The sequence below is a fragment of the Rhinatrema bivittatum genome, chromosome 2 (genome assembly GCF_901001135.1).
Source record: "Rhinatrema bivittatum chromosome 2, aRhiBiv1.1, whole genome shotgun sequence".
Lineage (NCBI taxonomy): Eukaryota > Metazoa > Chordata > Amphibia > Gymnophiona > Rhinatrematidae > Rhinatrema > Rhinatrema bivittatum.
Window position 1 is genome coordinate 351,933,450 of NC_042616.1, and position 19,819 is coordinate 351,953,268.

General features: G+C 48.2%; 1 long non-coding RNA gene across 1 annotated transcript in view; it reads left to right on the plus strand.

The window, feature by feature from the left end:
• LOC115086135 overlaps positions 1 to 8,883 on the plus strand; it is a 42,109-nt gene extending 33,226 nt beyond the window's left edge. Inside the window, exon 3 of the long non-coding RNA XR_003855098.1 lies at positions 8,328 to 8,883. This is a non-coding gene — a long non-coding RNA (uncharacterized LOC115086135). The remainder of the gene's footprint in view (positions 1 to 8,327) is intronic.
• The last annotated feature ends 10,936 nt before the right edge of the window (positions 8,884 to 19,819 follow it).

Sequence of the window (19,819 nt, forward strand, 5' to 3'; positions counted from 1 at the left end):
GAACAGGACCGGTCCTAACACCGATCCTAGCGGCACTCCACTTAACACCGCTCTCTCTTTAGAGTAAGTTCCATTTACCGTCACACATTGTCCTCTGTCCATCAACCAGTTTGCAATCCAGGCTACCACCTTGGCACTCACTCCTAAGCTTCTCATTTTATTCACCAGCCTCCTGTATGGGACCATATTAAAAGCTTTGCTAAAATCCAAGTAGATGACATCGAGTGCTCTTCCTGAATCCAATTCCTTAGTCACTCAATGAAAAATGTCGGTCAGATTTGTCTGACAGGACCTTCCCTTGGTGAAACCATGCTGCCTCTGATCCATCAATTCTGCTGCTTGTAGATAGTTCACAATTCTTTCCTTCAGCAGTGACTCCAATATCTTTCCCACCACCGAGGTGAGGCTAACTGGCCTGTAGTTTTCAGCCTCTTGTCTGCTCCCACTCTTGCAGGAGCAGACAAGATGATTTCTTTTGATTTTACTGGATAGATCAGCAGCGTTTGATACACTTGATCACAAGATTTTATTATCCAGACTTCAAATGATCGGTATACAAGCCACGGTACTAAATTGGTTCAGTAGCTATCTTGCTAATCGCCGTTATCAAATAAACTTTAAAGGCAAATCCTCACAAATCTATACTCAAACCACTGGGGTCCCGCAAGGGTCCTCCTTGTCACCAGTTCTGTTTAATATCTATCTTCTCCCATTGTGTCATATTTTAGCTACATTGGATGTTCAATTTAAGATCTACGCGGATGACATCCAAATCTATGTTCCTTACAAATCTTCCTGGGTCGAGACTATATCATTGTGCAATCTTTATGTAAGGACAATTGAACAATGGTTAAGCCATAGTCGGCTTAAACTTAATGCTAAAAAAACAGAATTGCTCTTTTTGAGTGTGATAAACAACCCCACAAATTGTCCACTGCTATCGGTTACATTAGGTAGCGAGGTAATCGAAGTTAAAAAAGTCGCCCGCAATTTAGGAATACAAGTAGATACGAATTTATCCTTAACACAACACGTTTCCCTTTTAGTAAAGAATTCCGTTTTTAAGTTACATACCTTAAAAAGATTAAAAACATTACTTTTCAAAACCGATTTTCAAACAGTCCTTCAATCTCTTATTTTTGCCGGTTTAGATTATTGTAATAGCTTATTTTTAGGGCTTCCAGATTCCACCATAAAACTGTTGCAACAGATACAGAATTCTGCGGCCCGATTGTTAACAGGTTCGCCTATGAGACATCACATTTCTCCCATTTTGTCCAATTTACATTGGCTCCCTATTAAATTTCGTGTAAAATACAAAGTTCTGTCTCTAATTCATTCCTTAATACACGACCCAGACTCAACATGGCTCTGTACCTCATTACGGTTATACAAACCGGTCAGACATCTTAGATCCGCTAATAAATATCTGCTTGATGTTCCTACAGTTAGATTGGCGAGATTGAATATAACCAGAGAAAGAGCCTTTTCAGTGGCAGGACCCTTGTTGTGGAACTCACTTCCCAATACTTTAAAGCAAATTACCAGCCATAAAGAATTCAAGAAGGCAGTAAAAACTTATCTATTCAAGATAGCTTTCGGAGACCTTGATAGTTTGAATACCTAACCCCAATAAGGTATATACCACCTTTTCATATTGACAGCTTAATTACTCATTTCTTAGGGTTCTGGTTTCTATGAAACATAGGGGGTCATTTTTCAAAATGCGGTAAGGCGTTTTCGCATGCGTTAAGGGCTTATCGCATGCGAAAAGCCTCGTTTTCGCATGCGATACGTCTTTAACGCATGCGATAAGTGCTTTTCGCATGCGAAAAGGCCCGTACCGCACATCGCGATGCAAATTTTGAAAAGGGGAGGAATAGGGGAGGAGTTGGGGGAGGTCCAATGTAAAGTAGGTCCTCATATCGCAGTTTGCGATAGATTTTGGGCAGTATCGCAGCCCTTTAACGCAGAAAATAACTACACCTTTTTTTTTGGCGGTAAGGACAGATCGCATGCGATATCGCGTTTCGCGATATTTATCGCAGAGTACACCGCATGCGAAAAAACCTGTAAACAGCTCCACAGCGTATCTGGACCAATAAAAAGGCTTGTTTTTAGTAGGTGAGCTGTCAGGAGACCATATGCTCACTGCCAGGTGTATATATACACGGCTACCACATGCCTCGCCAGTCCCGTCGCAGACCACAGCATGTGGAAGCAGGACACCATGAAGAACAGGCCAGGTCACATCGACGAGAGCACAGGGAGTTACCAGCAGTGCAGGCAGAGCCTGCACTCCCGCAGGGTCACAAGCCTGGTCAGGGCAGGCCACATGCCAGGGCCCAGGCGAGGATAAATAGGGACAGGGCCGGTGCAAGGGGATTTGGCGCCCTAGGCGAGCCTTCTCCCTTGCGCCCCCCCCCTGGTTGCGCCGCCCCCCCCCCCCCGGTCTTGGCCCCGACTCCTACCTCATTCTCGATCACGCCCGCTGACTGGGGTTTTCTGGGTCGCGAGATGGTTGGGCACTGCTCTTGGCCCGCCAAATCTCCACTCCTCTTTGCCCTCGCTTGATGCCCCATATGGCTCGCACCCAGTAGCGCACCAAGGGTCTCCGGCGCCCGGGGGCCAATGCATTTCTGTGCCTCTCCTGCATCCCCCCCCCCCCCCCGTAATCCTTCTTGTACTAATGCTTAAGGTCACAGAAAATCAGTGGTGTCTCCAGACAGAAGAATTTGGGGGGGGGGGGGGGAGCCAAAATGACATTTCTTCATCACACCCACCTCTATAGCATGGATCCTGCTTTAAAATTGGTTACAAAAGAAAAGTGTTAATAAAAAAGTCCAAAGGTTCCTCTGCATTATTTTAAAAAGCTGGCCAGTTTCACATTTCTAGTAAAACTACTATAAATTATTTGATAGCCTCATTCAACTAATTCTACATGGCTATGAGAGTGAAGTCTGGAATATATAGGAAGTAGGGATGTGAATCGTTTTTTGACGATTTAAAATATCGTCCGATATATTTTAAATCGTCAAAAATCGTTAGGGCCACGATACAATACCAATTCCCCCGATTTATCGTTAAAAAATCGTAAATCGGGGGAAGGGGGAGGGCAGGAAAACCGGCACACTAAAACCCCCTAAAACCCATCCCCGACCCTTTAAATTAAATCCCCCACCCTCCCGAACCCCCCCCCAAATGCTTTAAATTACCTGGGGATCCAGCGGTGGTCCAGAACGGCGGCGGTCCGGAACGGCCCCCTCAATTGAATCCTTTTGTCTTCAGCCGGCGCCATTTTGCAAAATGGCCGCCGCAAAATGGCGGCGGCCATAGACAAAAACGATTCGACGCAGGAGGTCGTTCCGGACCCCCGCTGGACTTTTGGCAAGTCTTGTGGGGGTCAGGAGGCCCCCCAAGCTGGCCAAAAGTTTCTGGGAGTCCAGCGGGGTTCAGGAAGCGATTTCTTGCCGCAAATCGTTTTCCGTACGGAAAATGGCGCCGGCAGGAGATCGACTGCAGGAGGTCGTTCAGCGGGGGTTCCAGACCGCCGCTGAACGACCTCCTGCAGTCGATCTCCTGCCGGCGCCATTTTCCGTACGGAAAACGATTCGCGGCAAGAAATCGCTTCCTGAACCCCGCTGGACTCCCAGAAACTTTTGGCCAGCTTGGGGGGGCCTCCTGACCCCCACAAGACTTGCCAAAAGTCCAGCGGGGGTCCGGAACGAACTCCTGCGTCGAATCGTTTTTGTCTATGGCCGCCGCCATTTTGCGGTGGCCATTTTGCAAAATGGCGCCGGCTGAAGACAAAAGGATTCAATTGAGGGGGCCGTTCCGGACCGCCGCCGTTCTAGACCACCAGGTAATTTAAAGCATTTGGGGGGGTTCGGGAGGGTGGGGGATTTAATTTAAAGGGTCGGGGGTGGGTTTTAGGGGGTTGGCTCACGATTTTAACGATTTTTCACGATATTTTTAAAACCCAAACGGCAACAATACGATTCCCTCCCCCTCCCAGCCGAAATCGATCGTTAAGACGATCGAGGACACGATTCACATCTCTAATAGGAAGGGATAGAATGTCAATATAAATCCTGCACCTCCAGTTCTCTAACTCTGGGCATCCACTGAAATTCCCCCAAACAATGGAGCTTGGATGTTTCCCTTACAGCTCATCATACTAAAAGATATTTTCAAATTCTGGTGTCACTTCACAATAACAGCAGCACAAACACCTTCCACTGCCAGACACATTGTGAACTAACACAAAACACCACAAAAAAGACACTCAAAATCTATACTGCAATCCCATTATAACATAACAGTAATAACACCAAGGACTCAAACAACAATAACCCTCCCTGTGAATAAGCAATGGTAAATATTACACTGGGTCCTAGAATACTAATACTCCACCTACTGAGGAAACAAAACAAACCCGATTGCTATAGATCTCTATACAGACACTATATGATAGCAGAATCTCTCATCATGGTCACACACACAGAGCAGAGACAGACCCTCACCAAATACAGAATACAAAATAAAGGAGCACAAATTAGAAAAAACTGAAATGGAAACCCCAAGAAGCCAGACTCTGTGTATTAACAATGGAAAAACAGAACCACCATTCCTCATAAAACAAATAAAATCAAGAAACATAAAGCATCAGTTATAATAGTAAAACCATACTAATAAAATAATATTTTAAAACTACTGATAAATAGAATTTCTATTAATTAAAATCATATACATTTTTTACAATTTCCCAAAACCAATAAAATATTTCAAAACAGTACATATATCAAATAACACCCAATAATTAAAACTAATAAGGATTTTAAAAAGCCCCTGCTGTCCATACATGGGAGCTCTTGATTGAGGTTACCCTCTCTCTCTCACACATACTCACATGTCCATTCTCTCTCACACATACACTGTCACATACATACACATTCATGCTCTTATACCCAACCATAACCTCTCGCTCTCACAAACACTGACAACACTCAGGCTCTAAGGCACTCTCTCCCCCTCCACACAACCCCCCACACAAAATCTTACTCCCCTGGATTTTCTCATACACACTCATGCTCTCACTGGCTCCCTTACATACACACAAACACACACTCCCAGGCAAGCTTCCAATCGTTCTCACACAAACACACACACACACAGGCAAGCTCCCAGTCATTCTCACACTGACCCCCAGGCGGGCTCCCATTCATTTTCACACCATTCCCTCCCCATCCCCCAGGCACAAACACATTCATTCTCACACCCATACCCCCAGGCAGGCACCAATTTATTCTCACACACACACATACAGCACAAACAGGCAGGCACCTATTCTAACACATACAAACCCCAGGAAGACACCCATTCATTCTCATACACAGACACACCCTCAGGCAGGCACCCATGCATTCGCACACATACACCGCCAGGCAGACTCCCATTCATACACATGCACACACTAAAGGCAGAGACCCCCTCTCTTTCTTTTGCCAGCAACTTCAGAGCCTCTCTCATTCTTCTGCTGCCACTGTCACTGCTGCTGTATGGCTATTGCGGAGGTGCTGATTGCTGCTATTGGCACTGAAGCCCATTCTGCTGCCTCCTCTGTGCAGGCCCCATGGGCTTCCAGTCCCTCTATGCTGATCTCGTACATTGTGAGATCCGCATAGAGAAAGTGCTACTCTTGCACATTCCCAAAGATTACACGTGCCAATCAGTAAAAAATAATTTATTTTTTTTAAATTTGCTGTCTGATCTTAGTTTTCTAATCGGTTGGTCACAGGCTTTTTTTTCCCACCTTCCCTTTCTTATTTTTTTGCCAATTCCTTTTATAACATATTTCTTTTCTCTCCATCTGTCTTCTTCCCTCAAACACACAGGTTCTCATTCTCACATGCTTTCTCTCTCTCACAACACACATACACAGGCACTCACTCTCACATGCTCTCTCTCATACAATCATTTATACACAGTCTCTCTCTTGCACATGCTGTCTAACTCTCACTCCCACATGCTGTCTAACTCTCACTCCCACATGCTGTCTTGCTCAAGCAAAGGCTCTCATTGTCACATGCTCTCTCTCATACAATCATTCATACACACAGTTTCTCACTGGCACATGCTGTCTGACTCTCGCACACAGGCTCTCTCTCACTCCCACAGGCTGTCTTGCTCAAGCACAGGCTCTCACTGTCACATGCTGTCTCTCTCACACACACAGTGGCTCTCACATGCTCTCTGCAAACATTCAGGTCCTCACTCCCACGCACAGTCTCTCAACTCATCTCATACACGCACACATACACACTGTACAAACCCTCAGTCTCTCTCTCTCACCTCTGGGCCTCCTCTTCTCGGACCGCTGCAGGATGGGCTCTGCAGCGGCCCCGGTCTTCTCGAGCCACGCTGCTCCTCTTCTGCACGCGGCTGATGCTCCTCCTCTTTCCTGCCCGCGCGGCTCCGGCAACATTTTTCTTCCGGGGCCACGTGGGCAGGAAGGAGGAGAGGCTCCTGCATTGGCTGATGCTCCTCCTCCTTCCTGCCCGCGCGGCTCCGGCAACATTTTTCTTCCGGGGCCGCGCGAGCAGGAAGGAGCTGGAGCACCAGCATGTTTAGACGCGATTGTTTTCTTCAGGCCGTGGTGACTTGAGCTCCACCACGGCCCCGCCGATCTTCTTGCTGTGTGTATCCGGCACACAGCATAGCAGTAGTTCACCGCTCAGCCGCTATTGGGATGACGTCCACCGGCGGCCATTGGCCATTAGCGGCTCGGCGCCCCCTAATGCTCAGCGCCCTAGGCGATCGCCTAGTTCGCCTAGTGCTTCCACCGGCCCTGAATAGGGACCGTATATTCCCTCCACGTACGTCCTTGGACGGCATGCCTGAGGACACAGTGGTGAGCAGGTATCGCCTTAGCACTCAGGCTATACATGAGTTATATGAGGACATGCGGGTTGATCTGGATCCTGCGACCACAAGGTCCCATGCCATCCCTGGCATGACCAAGCTGCTGGCTGCACTCCATTTCACTACCAGCAGCTCTTTCCAAACCACAGTAGGAGTTGTGGGAGGAATGTCTCAGAGCACATTTTCACGCTGCCTGGATCAGGTCATTGAAGCAGTCATGGCCCGCATACATCGATACATATACTTTCCTCGCAACAGGCAGGGCTTGAGGGACTTGAAGAGAGCCTTTTATGCCTTGGCACACTTCCCCAATGTTATTGGAGCTATCGACTGCACCCATGTGGCCATCATTCCACCATGTGAAAGGGAGGCAGGTTACCGCAACAGGAAGCTATTCCACTCCCTCAATGTGCAAATGGTCTGTGATGCAGGAATGCATATTCTGGACGCGGTGGCCAGGTACCCGGGCGGAACCCATGATTCCTTCATCCTAAGGCAATCGGGCCTTTTCGACAACTTTGAGGCAGGCGTATACGGTGATGCTTGGCTTGTAGGTAAAAGACGACATGTTTTTTCTATTCCATATCTATATTATATTGTTGAGGCAAACATTTGTGGCCTTGCCATGGCCATGTTGAGTGTTGCAACCCAGTATACATGGTGTGTCAGTGGTCATGAGCAAGTGATAAGCGTAATGTATGCCTTTAGCAAATCCTTCTTCACTGTCCTGCTGCTGGTCTCAGGTGACAGGGGTCAGTAATTGTGTGACATATGAAGCTGTATCTAGGTTGCTACTACGGAGCATCTATATGTCCCTTTTCCTATGAGTCCTGTGGTGGCGTTCCAATGTCTGCACACTGCACACTGATGGCATACACCCTGTATGTGTGATTATATACCGAGCCATCTTGCCCCTTTGCAGCCAGTGTATATGTGTACACGTGCCCTCCTGTACAGCAAGTATTGTACCCTGCATGTTACTGGCCCCTGGGATGGGCTTGATAGCCTTTTGTGCCACTTTCGGCCACACAGCACAGCCTGCACTCCTGCAATGCACAATCACCATAACAATGTAACCAATGTCAATCCTTTCACTGCAGGTCCCACAGCTGTAATGTTGGTGTGTGCAGTTGTGTGGCAGCTACACCTATGTATAGCATTGGAACGAGCAGTTAGCCCACATGCAATGCTGTACTGAGGGACATAGTAGCTGCATAGCATAATAGGTGACAACTCCTAAGTATACTGCAGTCACACAACAGGAATGAGCCTTTAAGGTCCAGCTATCTTGCACTGTATAAGTGGATGTTGCTATCTTGCACTGTATAAGTGGATGTTGTGGGTACCCTGTCACATCAGGCTATAACCTAGCTTACACTAATGTGTTTCTTATGTCATTGGTGCAGGGGATTTAGGATATGGTTGCCGGCCATGGCTTCTGACCCCCATACACATGCTGAATACGCCTGCAGAGATGAGGTACAACGACGCTTTATGTGCTACCCGCACAGTAATTGAACGCACCTTTGGCCTTCTTAAAAGCCGCTTTCGCTGTTTGGACAAGACGGGGGGAGCCTTAATGTATGCCCCAGACAAAGCTGGCAGAATTGTCCTACTGTGTTGTGTGTTCCATAATGTGGCAGTACGTCATGGAATACCAATGGATATATGTCCCGACCTCCCACAGGATCCCGCATGTGTGAATGCCCGAGCCCAGGAGACCCTAGCGACTGGCAGACAGATTCGGCAGAACCTTATCGCTTCACACTTTTCCTGATGGGTCGGGCCAATGGAATGTGTGTGGGAATGGCATTGATGGGTTTGGCCGAAGAATAAGTGCCACGCTTTCAGTCCAAAGTAGTACATTGCTATGATGTGCAAGCCTACGTATGTGCCCTATTTCAATTACTGTCTGTATTTTGGACCCTTGCATTGGCACTGGAATAAAAGGTGTGCTGCCAAGTTTCAGTTGTGAACATGGTGTAGGCAACCTCGGGTCTGCGTGCATGACACAGTACAAGAGGCTGGTCTGTTAAGACAGTGTGTTTGACCTACCTAGAACCATGTGGGGTGCCTAGCAGGGTGGAGCTCTCACACTTCTTGATATGTGCATGTCACAGCTTTCTAACAGTCGAAATTGGCCAAATATGTAGGCACCATGCACAGTGGTTCAACATTGTTTGCGTGTCTGTGTGTATGTACAAGGACATTCCCAGGTAAATTTGAAACCTGGCCATCCTCACATGACCTTTAATCTGTCACATGCATGATGATCTGCATAACACTTCGCTGTGTACATACAAGTACACAGCCGCTTCCGTACATGTCTACAGGGGTACAAAGTGAGGATGTGTGTCACCTTCAGGTGACACTGCTTCATGTACCTTGGAATTGTGTACCATGGGTGCCCACAATCCCGCACACATCCCACAGCAGAACCCTCTCACCCTTCCTTATAAGCTGGCTGAACATCTTCCTGATATGACTGTCAAGTGTCACAATGTGCATAGCTTTTGCAAACCAGCCTTTGGCCTTTCCCAAAGTGATTTAAACTGTGTACATGGTCGCTAGGTCACACCATTGGCTGTGGTCGTATAATGCAATATGACACGTGTCCCCTCATATGAACATGTGAATATCCACTTGCTGGACTGTGAAGGCACATGACAGGATGACTTACAGTCATCCTGCTCTCTCAGGTACCACGTCCATATATACCTATCATGCACACCAAGGGTTTACCATCCCATCAGCAGTCTTTCACATGACAGCCACCTATAATTTCCATATGGGTGCCTTACTTGCGGCCCGACTCCTTACACTGTTTCAGCTCTTATACTGCTTTAACAAGCAGCACTTCAGTTTGTTCCCTCATGATAACCATTTACAGGACTGGCACACAAACTGAAGTGTAAAGGCCATGTGGTATGTGTGATGCCCTGCACAGCATATAGTCCCGCACACAAAACATATTGTACTACAAACCACGTAATGCACAAGCGTTGCAGGCATACATCAGGTGTACCGTCAGCTCCTCCACATGTGTGTGGACATCTGTGAACAGCACCAACAGTGAGCAGTGCTTGTGCTGTTACCTTTCACCATTTGTAGGATGTTCGACCTGTCCTTTGGTCGTATCCCATCCATGATGGGTGGCGTCCAAGGCTGTTTCAGCAGCCTACCTTTGGGGACGTGAACATGAACGTTTCCGCAGCCCTTTGCAGCTGCACTGTATACTCATTTGGGTGGTGAACTCCAAACACAGAGGTTAGGTGTACAAGATGGTAGATTATGTCCTTTACATGTTGGCATTGTGGCAAGCTGCCCTGTACAGTATGTTACAGCAGTCTGTGGCACTTAAGCGAATGACCCATGAATGTGATGTGAATATTAGATGTTGGTGTACTGCTTTCAGAATGTAGCTATACTTACTGTTGTGGAGGCGGGAGGTTAGATGGTTCAGAAGCAGGTACAGTTACTTTTCTATGAGCCCCTACATCCATGGGTTCAGGCGTGCCATTCACAGAGTACTGTTGTACCAATTGTCTGTGAATGGACAGCATTGTGTACGGTGTTGGCATAACATACATGTGTGTGATACGTATGTTACGCAGTTCTCAGTGGACCATGCTCACTCGGACACTTGTAGTGTGCGGTCCCTGCTGCTTTACGCACGTCTGCCTGTATGTGTATTGGACATAAGGGTATAGCAGGTAATGGGGGGGCAGGTTTGTTCTAACCTACAGTTTAGTGTGCTTTAAGATGGCAGAAGGTGTGTGTAGGGCAGGGCCCCCAAACACTGTACCAGTATGTACTAGGGTCACTATGGTTTCATATATTACCCTTCCATTTCTACAACTTATGACAGCACTCGGTGAATGTGCTGTTCATGCAGGTGCACAGATGGGGCCGTGACCAGTGTTATGTAATGATTTGGTACTCACCATCTGGTATATGGCCTGAGCTTGCACCAACCATCACAGCAAGGGTTGGTCCGCAACTGTTCGTACGTAGTCAAATCATTCACATACCTTAGCTATTCATGCTGGCGGTTTCGATAATGATCTGGGTGGCACCTGCCTATCAGCATGTGGGCCAGGCTGGAGAGTGTCAGTACACAATGATTAGTTTCAGCATTCACTCAAACTATTTGTACTAGCTGTCTTCCCAGCATTCATATAGATAGAAAGATGGCTGGTTCCCTTTCTTTGTGTATGAATGGGCATGCAATGACACCCCACACACCGTGATTGGCCTACAGCTGCCGCTGGGCATATGTATGTGTGAGGGTATGGCCATAGCATACACCACAGGACCACTCATATTAGACGCCCTCACATAATCCACGTACACCAGCTCTGTATGGTGCATATGATATAGGGAGCCTTTATAGTGTCATGGTACAGGTACCCTAGGTAATGTTGTAGGGGACACCTGTATGTCCTGTTTACACAATCTGTGTATGGTATATCATACCTTATACCACCATTGTGTTCTAGTTAGCTGTGGTTGACGTGAGTGTTCTTACACTGTATAAAATGCCTTTCCAGACATGGAGACCAGGCCTACATCACTACTGTGTGGATCAGCATCTGCTGAGGTGGCAAGTAGCAAAGTGGTGTTGGCCTGTGTATCAGGAACACCTGTACACTCAGACTCCCATGCCTGTGCTGTCCTCCCTTGTGGGTGTGTAACGTATTTGGTTAATAAGGCTTCCCTTATACCTACTGTACAGACTTCCAAAGAAACATTGTATGCAGATGGCCAGAACCATGATGGATAATATGGAACGTAAGGCAGTAAACTGACCACTGCTATTAATAGTGGTGCGGATCTGCAAAATATCACCGGAATGGGCTTTAAGTGTTGCTAAACGTAAGGTCAACATGAATACGTTGTGACCTTTATGTCAGGTTACAGCCTAATAGCATAGCAGGTTGTCAGTAAACAGCTATGTATTGGACAGAAACAGATACTGGTACTACATGCAGTGTAAGGGCATATTGTACAGCCATGTGGATCAGCATAGCCGCCATGTACCTTGTGTACTGGGTCGTAAACAGACAGTTCATGTGCTGTAACTTCCACTGTCATACGAACATTGAGATGACACACTCCCATGGGTAGACGGTATGTACGGGAACATTGGCTTGCTGTTAAATAGATGTTTGTACTGCTCAAAACTGCCTTGTACTATCACTAGCAAGGTATATATTTGTCTATGCCCCCTCTTTGTCACACTGTGTCTGGCAGTGTACAAAGCTTGCAATGCTGTGTCACACACAGCATGGCTTTTTACTAGCACTCACTGTTACCTACAGTACTTGTATTTACAACAACATGACGTGTATTTTGTGACATACCCTTGTATTTTCCAATTACAACCTTACACATTGTATAGAGTACCCTTCTTGACAGTCCTTTCTCACTGCCTTGAACGGCCAGCAGGTGACTGCACACTATATGAATAGTTGGCATGCTACATACACAGTTATGTCACACTGGATGTTGAAGGCACCATAATCATTAAGTTCAGCATGTGCAACCCTTAAGAATCATGACCCACAAGCAGAGCATAGACACATGATGGAACAGTTGTCAAGGTGTGTGCATTTTATTATCAGATTGTAATATTCATCTGCTGACATACACGCCAATGTCTTTGGTTATACAAATTGCCAAGGCCATGTGATGCCACATCTTACAATAATGCCTGTTGACTGAACAGCACTGTCATTATGAACCTGCACATAATAGTTATGGAAACAGCTGAATGACATATACAGGCATAGCAGTGTAGACATGTAGCAGATTCATGGTTACACACAGGACATGTAGAAACTGGAAGTGGCATCCCTGCTACAGTAGTGATGTTAACAGAGAAGGCCATGGTGCTGTACTATGTGATTAAAGGCAAAGGGCCCAAACTGTCCATGTTGAAAGAGTGCACTGAAAGAGGACAGCCAGAGCAGCAGAGTTCCAGCAAAGGGCCCAAACTGTCCATGTTGAAAGAGTGCACTGAAAGAGGACAGCCAGAGCAGCAGAGTTCCAGCAAAGGGCCCAAACTGTCCATGTTGAAAGAGTGCACTGAAAGAGGACAGCCAGAGCAGCAGAGTTCCAGCAAAGGGCCCAAACTGTCCATGTTGAAAGAGTGCACTGAAAGAGGACAGCCAGAGCAGCAGAGTTCCAGCAAAGGGCCCAAACTGTCCATGTTGAAAGAGTGCACTGAAAGAGGACAGCCAGACAGCCAGAGCAGCAGAGTTCCAGCAAAGGGCCCAAACTGTCCATGTTGAAAGAGTGCACTGAAAGAGGACAGCCAGAGCAGCAGAGTTCCAGCAGGAGAACAAGCACAAGGTCCAGCTGCAGCAGTGATGGAACGGTGGAGACACAGCAGCATGGGAGCAAGAGACCCAGGAAGAGACACCCCACAGCAGCCAGCCACATCTTGGAGCAGATGAGAAGAGACACCCCACAGCAGCCAGCCACATCTTGGAGCAGATGAGAAGAGGAGACACCCCACAGCAGCCAGCCACATCTTGGAGCAGATGAGGAGACACCTCACAGCAGCCAGCCACATCTTGGAGCAGATGAGAAGAGGAGACACCCCACAGCAGCCAGCCACATCTTGGAGCAGATGAGGAGACACCTCACAGCAGCCAGCCACATCTTGGAGCAGATGAGAAGAGGAGACACCCCACAGCAGCCAGCCACATCTTGGAGCTGATGAGAAGAGGTTAGCGCACATTGATTCGTTCCCTTCCATCTAGACAGGACAGGGAGTCTGTGGAGGGCCCACACAGTGTAACTGGAGGGAAGGGGTTATTTGAGCATGGGATAGAATTTATGGCCCTTTGCCATGTGGGCCCTTGCCTCTTGGAGGTGGCATTGTTTTTGATGGACGACCCCTGCGCCCTCGTCCACGTCCGGGACTGCTGTGGGGGGTTGACGCCTGTGATGAGGATTCCGATGGCTGGTAGGGCATGCGCTCCAGGATGTGGCTCAGTACGTTGGTCAGGGTGGCGACCGAAGCTGCTATGGTACTCGCATTCTGGGAACTGGAACCTATCCCATGCTGCAGGATCCTGTTCTGTCTCTGCATTACCCGACGCAGGTATCGCATTTCTGCTTCCAAGCGCAGGCCCTGTGAGGCTGTCATGGGCTGATCGAGTCCTGCTGCCGGTGGAGCTTCCTGTGGTGCTGCAGGGGGGGGCTACAGGGGGTGGTGCCAGTGGTGCTGCAGGGGGGGGGGGGTGCAAGTGGTGGTGCCAGTGGTGCTGCAAGGGGGGCTGCAGGGGGTGGTGAATATGTTGGTGTGGGCTGGCTAGATGGGGTTGATATCCCATGGGGCCTCAGCACTGGCATCCCCTCACTGCCTGAGGAGTGGGTAGGGCTGCTGGTTCGTCCTCTCCAGGCACCTGTGTCCTGGATGAAGGTCTCAATGTCCAGGGAGACATTCAGGATGGTGAATGGTGGGGACTCCTGTGGGGGTATCAGCTCCTCCTGCTCCACCTGTGTCTCGGCATCGAGCTGTAAGGGAAGCTGCATGAGAGGGATGGGCTGGTTGACAGATGGCCCTTGCCAGCTGGGTCCTGGCAATTCCTGGCTGGGACCCGGGCGTTCCTGAAGGCAAGCTGTAGAAACAGAAGAGACAAGAAAACATCATAAGTATATATGGCATAACAAGCTGTCCAGCTGTTTGTCATGTGTGAGTTTACAGAGTGATCATCTAATGCCATTTCTATGTGGCATTCACTACTGTGTTTGGGTCATTCCATGTGAATGGCAAAAACACATAGTCTTTCACACATTAGGTGGATTGTGTTGCTGGGTGGGCCTTTATGGACCATGGGAACTTACCTGCCGCGACTCGTGAGGTGTCCAGCCGTGGCTCCAAACCTTCAAAGACGTCCAGGCCTAGCCGATCCAGCAACCTCTGCTCCATTGGTGTAATAGCTGTTGGACAGGGTGCCCCTCCACCTGTCTGCTGCTGGTATCTCCTCCGTGTGGCTAACTTCCCTTTCAGCTGCGCCTTTACATCGTGGTATCGGTGTGATACCTGCTCCCATGTGCGTGGTATGCCACTGTGCTGGGTGATGGTGTGACCTATGGCTTTCCAGAGCTTGACCTTGGCTGCCTTGCTGGTCTTCGCTGCTCTGTTTCCAAACAAGCAGGCAAAGTGCTCCAGCACACCGGCTATCAGCAGCTCGGTCTCCTGGCTGCTGAAGCGAATGGCCCGCAGTCTCTGGCGTGGTGCTGCCTGGCTGCTTGAAGGGGGTTCCACTTCCAGTCCTGGAGGGGTGTCTTCCCTGCCCTCACTCTCCGTCCCGCTCTCATCTCCCCTCCCTTCATCCCCCCCAACTCATCCTGCCCTGGCCTATCCCTTCCCCTCTCTCCTGTGTCTCTGACTTCTTCCCCTCCTCCCACCTCTCTTACCGGACTAACCCCTTCCCCCTCCCCCCCCCCCCCCCCCTCCTATCCCTTCCCTCCTGCCTGTCCCTGCTGCTAGCCTGGCCCCTACTTCGACTCCTACTTCTCAGTCCCCTTCCACCCCTCTCCTCCCGCTCCCTCTCACTCCTCCTCCCTCTACTATCCTCGCTCCTCTTCTCACCTCTCTTCCCACTTCTCTCACTCTCCATCCTCTTCCACGCCTCCTCCGCTCTACTCTCCCACCACTCCTCCAACACTCCACCACTCCTCCAACACTCCTCCACTCCTCCAACACTCCTCCACTCCTCCACCAACACTCCCCCTCCACCACTCCTCCACCACTCCTCCTCCGCTCCTCCACACAAATAGACACACGTAACAAACAACACTTGCACTCCAACAATTGTGACAGAAGACTCAAGGTTGGGGGACACAAGGGACAACAAAGAAACAGTACAACTCACTCAGATATCGATTATCGCCTCTCCAATAAACTGCACTCCTCTCCTACACCTCCAACTGCTAACACACCCTCAAAGGGGACGGTGCAGGAAGTGTGGTTTTATACTGGAAACATTATCGCAGAACGCGATGATGTTTTCGCAGAACGCGATGACGTTTTCGTGTTGTGCGACATAACTTCGCGAATAGCGAAGTTTCTTCGCCATGCGCGAATTGAGTTCGCTCATTGCGAACCGTATCGCAAGTTGCGAACCGTTTCGCGAATTGCGAATTCTTTCCTTGGGAAGTAGAACGAGCCTTCATTACCATAGACACGCCCATTTTCCGATCGCATGCGTTATTGCTGCGATGTTTTTCGCTTTTTGATAAATCCAGGCCATAGTCTCTAGGATATCCTACTTTTATTTTTTCTGGCTTTTTACTTGTTTTTGTAAAAATAGTTTAGTTATGTTTAAAGGATTAGGGTTTATAAAGATATATTGTATTTTTTTCCTCCTACTAATTTACTTTATTTGTTATTTTTGGTTTTATTTCATTTAAAAATAATTTTTTAGTTACTTATTTCTGATGTTTTTTCTTTACAATCTAATTTTGTAAACCGTTTTGGTCAAACTTTGTTTGTAAAGACGGTATAGAAATATTTTTAAATAAATAAATTTAAATAAATAAATGCAGAAGAGAATACGTAGTAGCAGCAGCGGAGACCCGAAGCAGGAACAGTGAAGGGTCATCCGAGGAAGCAGCAAGAGGAACTCACTTAGCTGGAGAAGGTGAGACAGGCAGATAAGGTTCTCCAAGGAGCGGATAGCCCTGAGTGCAGTAAGGCCCCCGAGGAGAGGGTACCTGAGTCACTCAGTCAGGAATGCAAGAACAGCGAGGCGAGGCGTCTCAGAGGAAGGAATTGATCAAGATGGAATCCTTGCTAACTCAGAGGTAGGAAAGTCCGGTAGACTTAAATACACGTAGGCAGTGACATCATGCGGAGGGGATGCCCCCGAAGTTCCCGCCATGACGTGCATAAGATTAAAAATGGCGACCAGGATCACCCACGCTGTCCCAGGAATGCCAGGGAGGTCGGCAAGCAGAGGCAGCCATCTTAGCCAGAATTGGAGCTACTGGGCAAATTGAGGTGAGCAGCAAAGGTCACAGCCGTCTGCGACCGGGCGCTACACCCGCAGTCTCAGGACTATTCAATTCAGATTCACCTGCCAATAGAAGTCTGCTCACACTTTCATTGGTGGTTGCAAGCAGATCACCTGAGAAAGGGAGTCTCCCTGACATCGCTGGGTTGGTTGGTGCTCACAACAGATGCGAGCATCCAATGTTGGGGAGCTCACTGTCAGGAACTATCAGCGCAAGGGTGCTGGAATACAGAGAACTCTCTCTGGAATATCAATTGCCTGGAAGCCTGGGCAGTCCAGCTGGTGCGCTTGCAGTTCAGCAACAGGTTACAGGGTCGAGTGGACTGGGTAGTGTCAGACAACGCAACAACAGTGGCTTACATCAATCAGCAGGGAGGAACCAAGAGCCAGCAAGTGTCACAAGAAATAAACCATCTTATGGATTAGGCGGAAATCCATCTTCAGGACATTTCAACATCGCACATTGCAGGAAAAGACAATGTAAGAGCAGACTTTCTCAGCAGAAGAGAGTCTGGACCCTGGAGAATGGGTATTGTCAGGCGAGGCATTTCAGCTGATAGCGGATCGCTAGGGCCTTCCCTTTCTAGACGTGCTGGCAACTTCTCACAATGCGAAAGTTCATCCGAAGTCCCTGGGTATCAGTGCTCTCGTGCAGACCTGGCTAGAAAACAAACTGCTGTATGTCTTTCCCCATGGCCCATGTTGAGCAGAATAGTTCGAAGGGTGGAAGGCCACAGGGGGACGGTGCTCTTGGTGGTACTAAATTTGCAGATTTACGAAGACTCCTAATAGACTCCCCCAACCATCTTCCACTGCATAGGAATCTGTTGCAGCAGGGGCCTGTCCTTCACGAAGTTCTGACTCTGTTTTGTCTTATGGTATGGCCCATGAGAGGACTCGCTTGTTGAAGCGTGGATATTCTTCTGCAGTGACTGCCAACTTACTTCGAGCGTGAAAGTTCTCCACTTCCTTAGCCTATGTGTGGGTTTGATGTATGTTTGAGGCTTGGTGTGAAGATCGAGGTGCTTTCTCGTTCAGTTAAGATCCCGCTCATTTTGGAATTCCTGCAGGATGGGTTGAATAAAGGATTGGCCCTTAATTCCTTGAAGGCACAGGAAGCAGCTCTTGCCTGCTTCAGGGGCCAGGTGAATGGTGAATCCTTATCGTCTCATCCTCATGTGGCCCGCTTCTTGAGGGGAGTGAAACATCTTCCTCCTCCCTTGTGGTTTCCAGTTCCTTTGTGGAGTCTTAATCTGGTGTTGGATTTCTTGGCGGGCCCTACGTTTCAGCTATTATGGGGCTTTTCATTGCGGTTACGGACCTTGAAAATGGTGTTTCTTGTGGTGATATGTTCTGCGCTCGAATTGCTGAGCTGCAGGCCTTGTCTTGCCGGGAGCCGTTCCTCCAGGTGATTCCAGGAGTGATACAGCTGTGTACTGATCCTTTGTTTTTGCCTAAGGTGGTCTCAGATTTTCACTTGAATCAATCCATTTCCTTGCCATCCTTGGAAAAGGAAAGAGTTGCAGAGGAATATCGCCTGTTGCGTTCCTTGGATGTTAAGAGTCATGTCATGAGGTATCGGGAGGTTTTTAAACCTTTCTGAAAGATGGATTGCCTATTTGTCCTTCATGGTGTAAAGAGGTGGTCACAGCTGTGTATGTGGCTGCTGAAAAGCTGTTGCCTACTCAGATTAGGGCTCATGCCACTAGAGCTCAGGCAGTGTCATGGGCAGAACTTAGATTGTTGTCTCCTGTCGACATTTGCCGAGCTGCGACGTGGTCCTTCTTACTTTTTCCAGATATTATCTGGATGTGCAGGCCTGGGAGAACGCAGTCTTTACACATGTGGTGTTGACTGGATTGCTGGCAGCTCCCACCCTATTCGGGAGTAGCTTGGGTATATCTCACTGGTCCATCTATCTACATGTTAAGAAAGGAGAAATTACTACTTACCTGATAATTTCGTTTTCCTTAATGTAGACAGATGGACTCAGCTTCCCGCCCTTGGCTGCCGAATAATTGTGTTATAGAGATGTGAATCGGAACGGGAATCGGTTTTGATTCTGGTTCCGATTCACATCGTGTTTTTTTTTTCGTCTGGCCCGAGCCGATAAACAAAAAACGTACCCCGACCCTTTAAAACTAATCCCTTAGCTTCCCCCCACCCTCCCGACCCCCCCAAAAAACATTTTACAGGTACCTGGTGGTCCAGTGGTGGTCCTGGGAGCGATCTCCCGCTCCCGGGCCGTCGGCTGCCATTAATCAAAATGGCGCCGATGGCCTTTGCCCTTACCATGTGACAGGGTATCCGGGCCATTGGCCGGCCCCTGTCACATGGAGGGAGCACTGGATGGCCGGCGCCATCTTTAAAAATGGCGCGAGCGATCCAGTGCAATATAGGCTCGGCACGCGCATGGACAGATTTTCTCGGGTTATGCACGTAGCCTTTGAAAATCTGCCCCTCAGTGTTCTCTATAGGTTATAAGCAAGAGTGACTGATTGTTAATAATCATTTCAAGTATAATCAGTTTTACTTTTCCAGAGAATACTGGTGGACTGATGTCAAGGCAGAGCTATATATCCGTGACATCAGCTTTTACTCCGTCTCCATCTGCTGGGAGAGGTGCATAACCCACTTGTGGGGATTGGCATGCCTTTCTTAAATCAGGTAAATAGTAATTTCTCCTTTGTCATCTCACATTACCTCTTTGGTGATCCTTTATTCCACTCAAGCTTTTGCGCCCTGATTTATTTCCTCCTCTCTTTCAGCTTCATCAGATATTCTTCCCTATGTTTCTCTTTTTGAGTTCTTTTGTACTTTTTGAATGCTGATCTTTATGCCTTTATTTTTTCAGCCACCTCTTTGGA